Raw genomic sequence first — 7,111 nt, forward strand, 5'->3', positions numbered from 1 at the left:
CCTGTGGTTTGCCTATGCATTCTTCCCATTGTTGGACAGAAAGTTTCTGTGGTTGCTAAACGCACCAACCCTGAAGCCCTTGATACCTGGGTCCAAAGGTTCACATGCAAATTTAAGAGCCGAGAGACTGTGAAAGCTGCTTAACCTCCGCAGGTTTCAGCTCCTTCACCTATAAAATGGTGATAATTATATCCTTCCCTCCCTCCAGCATTGAGTAAGTACTTAAAAAAACGGCAATTAATCTTATGCATCCAATTATGTTCTGCATGAAGGAGATTTTTAATAAATGCTTTTATTTTATTAACATTGCTACTAGAAGCACAGCCATCCCTCTACACAAGGAATTAATGCAGTGATCATAATCTGATCCCCTGCCTCAGCTGTCAATCAACATAAGTCACAAGGAACATGTCCACATAACTCATACTGAAAGACCCACAAAAGCAAGGAGCAGCTAAGATTCACCGCTCAAGCCTTTCTGGTTTAACCTGTACGTTTGAAGGACACACTCAACAGCTTTCTTCAAAGATAAGAACTCAAAGGACAAAATTCTTTAGTTTAAAAAACACTGTCCAAACAGAAAAAACAGAGAGGAGGAGGAGGATGTTAGAAAAAAAAATATTACCTCATGAGTCTGGAACTCTGTGACTAAGAGACAGCAAATACCATATGAGATTAGACTGTTGTTCTAAGATTCCAGGTCTATCCAACCCTGCCCTTCCTCTGAAATTCCATTTTATTTCAAATAGAATGTCTTGTTTATTAAAACTTGAGAGCATCTTTGTAAAACACAATTATAAAACTTCCAATGAAGTTGAAGACAGTGGCAAAGGCTGAACAAGATATAATACGAAATCCAACGCTTCAGGAAGAGTTTGGTGATGAACGATGAAACTTTCAATTTGGCCAGGTATTAAAACGACCACTAGATGGTGCCAACACACACCTTAACACCAACCCAAGAGTTCCACTTGTTTTGGAGAGCCGCAGGGTACGAAGTCTGCCAGCACTTAGGTAATCCTCACCTCTCTGGTTGTCTCCAGGAGGAAAGGCAGGAATCATCCTCGATGACAAATGCCTGACACCATCTCTTTCGAGAGACCAAGGAAGGCATTTCTACAATCTCTGTGTGCAAACCTTTGATGATAAACTTTTATCATTATTCTATCTGAAATATTTCACATTTCAGAAATTCTATAATTCATTATTCAAATATCAACTCTGTGCCAGGCGCTGGGCCTGACTCTGGGGATTAAAAAAGGAATAAAGAACAGGGAGTGAGTGAGTGAGTGAAAGTCGCTCAGTCGTGTCTGACTCTTTGTGACCCCGTGGGTATAGTCCATGGAACTCTCTAGGCCAGAATACTGGAGTGGGTAGCCTTTCCCTTCTCCAAGGGATCTTCCCAACTCAGGGATCGAACCCAGGTCTCCCGCATTGCAGGCAGATTCTTCACCAGCTGAGCCACCAGGGAAGCCCGAAGAACAGGGAAGTATCGCAAATAAATAATAATGATAGAGTGTGATAGTAAGATACTAAAAACATGTACCATGGTGGCAAAGATGATCACAACAAACGCCTTTTGATATGGAACTCTGAAGGGCAATATACAAACCACAGCAGGGCACACGTGTGTTCTGGCCTCCATGATTCTCTCCGTTTGACTCTCCCAACTCCCCGCAACACTTCCACCCACCCGCCCAGCCCATGTCACTCTTGCCCTCACATTAATGAGCTACTTACAGTTCCCAGGGTCACCAGGCCTGCGTGGTTTGTCCATGGGGTCCATTCTGCCTAAATACCTTTCTCCACCTGTCTCTTTCCATCATATGGTTGGTAGATTCCTACTCCTTCAAAAGTCCAAGCATCAGCTCCTTTGGGAAGCCATTCATGGTACCCTATCTCTGACTCTAGGACTATATGGTCTTTGTTCTGTTCAGACTTTTTTCCCTCTTTGAAACTTCCCAAATAGTGAAAACAGCTTAATAGCAACTGATTTTTAAAACAATTTTTTAAAGGAATTTATTTAAAATATTTATTGAATGGGCCAGATATTTTCACTGCCTTCTGAATGAAACAGAGAGGTACTAAGCTTTTGAATTAATGAATAGCAATGGAGACAATACGAAGGTTATGTCTTGTACATGAATTCTGAAACATTTTTAAAAATACAGACGTCTTTAAACTTTTTTTTTTTTTAAGAAAAACATGGCCCTGTTAATTTGCATGTGCTTGTACAAAAGATCACCTACAACAAGAAGTCAAGATGTACGTAGCTCGCTCAGATCGGACACAGACAGACTGTGGGTACACCATCACTGGGGTGGGGAACCCACGCAGAACGACACTAAAGATAATGACGTGCTCACTGTGAACACGAACCCAAGCAAGAAGACAGAACCATGTGGCAAGATTAGCAGTATGGGAAGGAGGCTGGCCTAACCAGAGCAAACAATCAGGCAATGTTAGAGAACAACTGAGAAAGCAGGAGGGAGTCAGATTTGATACGATATGATGGGCTTTTCTTTTTTAAAAATTGAGGTATAATTGACATACAACATTATATTTGTTTCAGGTGTACAACATAAGGGTTCAATATTTGTATAAACTATGAAACAGTCACCACAGTAAGTCTAGTTAAAATCTGTCCCTATCCATCACTACTTTCGTGCGATGAGAATTTTTAAGATCTACTCTCTTGCTGCTGCTGCTGCTGCTGCTGCTAAGTCGCTTCAGTCGTATCCGACTCTGTTGCGACCCCACAGACGGCAGCCCACCAGGCCCCGCCATCCCTGGGATTCTCCAGGCAAGAATACTGGAGTGGGTTGCCATTTCCTCCTCCAAGGCATGAAAGTGAAAAGTGAAAGAGAAGTCGCTTAGTCATTTCCGACTCTTAGCGACCCCATGGACTGCAGCCTACCAGGCTCCTCCATCCATGGGATTTTCCAGGCAAGAGTTCTGGAGTGGGTTGCCATCTACTCTCTTAGCCACTTTCAAATATGCAACACAGTATTATTAGCAATGCTGTATTATGTAGTATTATCACCATGCTGTCCATTATACCCCCATCACTTATGTATCTTATGACTCGAAGCTTGTACCTTTTGACTCCCTTCACCCATTTCCTATCCCCCACCCCAACCCCCATCTCTGGCAATCACCAATCTGCTTTCTCTATCTATGAACTTGGGTTTTGTGTTTTTGTTTTCCTTTTTTTTTTTTTAAGATTCCACATATAAATGGGATAGTATGGTATTTGTTTTTTGTCTTTGACTTATTTCATTTAGCATAATGCCCTCATTTTACAAACGGCAAGAATTCCTTCTTCAGTATTCCATTGTACCACACCTTCATCCATTCATCCATTGATGGACATTCAGGCTATTTTCTGACACAAAGGCTTTGAAACCTAGGTTGAGGAAATCTAAATTGAATGAGACTGAAAACAAGGAAAAAAGTGAAGACTCTTCTAGCTAAAGAGATCAATAAGGCAGGGTCTCAACGGAAGGAACAATAGTAGAAATGGAGGAAAGATGAATTGTTTTAAAGGGATAGTGGGCAGAATTTGAACATACATTGAGTATGAGAGACATAAATATATTTAACCTTTGAGATGGGTGGAAGAGAAACAGGAATTTATTTTGGATGATGAGATTCCAAAATGCACTCCCATGGACTTAAAAGCTCTCCCACTAACAGAATTCAGGGTTACCCTTGATTGACTTCTTAAACTATTAATTATCATCAGGAGGAAAATTCTCTGCACACTTAATAACACAGGCACTTAGCCTACTGTGCACTTAATAAAATTTTTACTCATGAATAAATACTATTTATTTCATGAGAACATACGTTTTCAAATAGGTGATACTTAACCACATCAACTGGCCTGCTTTCTTTCCCTTTTCAATGCGAAGGAAATCTTAAGTTGCTATAAATAATGTTCATACTTCTCAGGATGGGAGTTTGCCTACACCTATACCTGCCATTTTTTTGTCTTCTATTACCTCCTCAACCACTTTCAATTTGGGTTCCTCTCTAGCACCTCAGTAAACCTGGATCAACTTCCCAAAGTTAAGTGAAAGTGAAGTCGCTTAGTCATGTCCGACTCTAGGCGACCCCATGAACTGTATAGCCTACCAGGCTCCTCTGTCCATGGGATTTTCCAGGCAAGAGTGCTGGAGTCAGTTGCCATTTCCTTTTCCAGGGATCTTCCCAAACCAAGGATCAAACCCAGGTCTCCTGCATTGCAGGCAGATGCTTTACCGCCTGGGCCACCAGGGAAGCCCTCCCAAAGTTAAGTCCCCAATGAAACTGCTAAATCCATTGGCTGATTGTCATCATACTGGCTTCTCAGGAGCATCTGACATTGACTCCTATTTCCTCCCTACATTCCTTCCTGGCTTCTGTGCATTCTTGGGGTTTCATCCTCAATCTCTTTGCTGGCTCCTCTTTCCTCATGATCTCTAAACACTCAAGTTCTCTAGGGCTGAATCCAGTATCTACTCCAAACACCACCTAAAGCAGGTGTCTCCCACCTCCAGGATCTAATGCCTGGTGATCTGAGATGGAGCTGATGTAATAATAATAGAAATAAAGCATACAATAGATGTAATGGGCTTGAATCATCCTGAAAGCATAGCCCAACTCCGGTCCGTGGAAAAACTGTCTTCCACAAAACTGGTTCCTGGCGCCAAAAAGGTCGGGAACTGCTGACCTAAGGCACGCCCATTTAAGGAGGCTGGAGTAACGATATCTTAGCTCTACTCTACCCTCTGAAAAATCAACAAGACAAAACCAGAAAAGAAAACTTTATCTAGGAGAAAACAGAAAACTAGCCACAACTCAGAAATACAATCCATGAAGAGAGGGTGAGAAGCACTGCAAAATGATCCTCATGGAGAGGGGCTGCTAAGAGTGAGTATGCGCTTCTGCAAAGTCCAGGCATGGGAGCAAGTCCTCCAGAAACAGCTGTAGCTCTCGAATGGCCAAACCAACTTTTTTTTTTTTTTTGGCTGCACCACATAGCATGCAGGACCTTAGTTATCTGATCAGGGATCAAACCCACACCCCCTGCAGCGGAAGCACAGAGTCTTAACCACTAGACCATCAGGGAAGTCCCCAAACCAACCATCTTTTGATAAGCATGGCAGGGTCTGGGGACCTGACCCTTGTTTTGCAAGTGGCTGCAAAACAAGAGGTCCCATTTGACACTTCTGAAGAGCTGCAAGGTGGAGATAAATAAAGACAGGAGTGGAAATTATGTTTTTGCAGAAAAAAAAGGAGGTTGCCAGAATGGTGAGGAGAAAATGAAAAAGTAGGTACAATTGCTCTGCAGCAGGTGATCTCTGTAAATGAAGAGCGGCCATGCTAACTCATCTCCCAGAAGTCTCACACGTATGTATGGGACCTGCTTGCTAGACGGGCAAACTGCCTGCCATATCCGGGCAGAGTGTTAGTGAGAAAAGGTCTGGAAGTAATGGATCCCAAACTTGGAGATCTACAGATCCTTCTGCACGCTAACTTTCAGCAACTAACCAACCCAGAATGGAACATGCCTATTCAAAGTTGGCAATAATCTGAAAGTGAAAGTGAAGTCACTCAGTCGTGTCCGACTCTTTGCGACCCCGTAGACTGTAGCCTACCAGGCTCTTCTGTCCATGGGATTTTCCAGGCAATAGTACTGGAGTGGATTGCCATTTCCTTCTCCAGGGGATCTTCCCAACCCAGGGCTCAAACCCAGGTCTCCCGCATTGTAGACAGATGCTTTACTGTCTGAGCCACCAGGGAAGTCCCAAATAATCTGAAGTGAACCAAAAAAGAATGTATGTATGTGCATAACTGAGTCACTTCACTGTACAGCAGAAATTGGTATAACACTATAAGTCAACCATACTTAAATAAAAAATAGATGAATAAAAAAGAAAAAAGTGAATCAGAATGGCACCCTTGTTCAGATGTTAAAAGGAAAAGAACTGTACAGACAAAAAGCAGATCAAGAATACCCGAGGAAAGTAAGGATTCACCACAAAGGAGAAAAACTATGAAAAAAATATTCCTGCATGAAAGCAAAGAGTGTAAAGAATATATAGCCCTATCAACCAGGAGATCAAAGAGAACATCATTTTTTAAAAGAGCTTTCATATTTAAAAATCATTTTTAAAGGAGATATACCAAAAGAGCTCAAGAAAAGAAAAACCCACATAAAGGAAGGTCATAGTAAAAGATATAAAAAGAGGAATGGGCACTGCTGCAAAAAGCCAGGGACAAGAAGAAGAGGTGGAGACATGTAAGCAAAAGGAAATGGAAAAACAAAATTAAAGCAGAAAGAAGGAAACGAGAGAGGCAGGAGGTACTGGAGGTGACATAATGAGGGTTCCTGAAGGGTTCTGTACATGATAATGGGGACATTTCAAAACAGCAATAATACTGATAATGAATGTCCACAGTGTTAGAAATGAGCTAGCCACCTAGGGGGGAAAAACACAACAGATTACTAATGAGATGGCTTGAATTGTGTTCCCCCAGGAAGGTATGTTGAAGTCCTTAGCCCTGGTAGCTGGGAGGGTGACCTTATTTGGAAATGGGGCTTTTGCAGATGTGATCAAGATGAGGTCACTGGATGGGCCTTAAGCCAGTGTGACTGCTGTCCTTCCAAGTAGAGGAAAATGCCTGTGAAGACAGATGGACAGGGAGGATGCCCCGTGATGACAGAGGCAGAAGCAGCTACAAGCCAAGGAAGGCCACGGTCTGAGGGTCATCACTGGAAGCTAGGAGGAGGTGGGGAAGGACTTCTCCTCTTCAGGTTTCAGAGAGAGCATGGCCGGCTGATACCTTCATTTTGGACTTCAAGCCTTCAGAACTGTGAGACAGTCAATGCCCACTGCTTTAAGACACTTTGCTTGTTGTAATGTGTTACAGCAACTCTAGGAAACTGGTGCAACTAGTTATACCAAAATAAGTTCCGTGAAAACATGTTTCAATTTCACTTTTCACTTAATGAAATGCAAATCAGTGGTACCATTTTTCACCTATAGATCAGGGGTTTTATAGTGAACAAGGTTAGCAAGAATACGGAGTCACAGGGGAAGTGGGGGTGGGATGAATTAGGAGA

Source organism: Bison bison, unplaced genomic scaffold (assembly GCF_000754665.1).
Source record: "Bison bison bison isolate TAMUID 2011002044 unplaced genomic scaffold, Bison_UMD1.0 scf7180017864472, whole genome shotgun sequence".
In the NCBI taxonomy this organism is placed as follows: domain Eukaryota; kingdom Metazoa; phylum Chordata; class Mammalia; order Artiodactyla; family Bovidae; genus Bison; species Bison bison.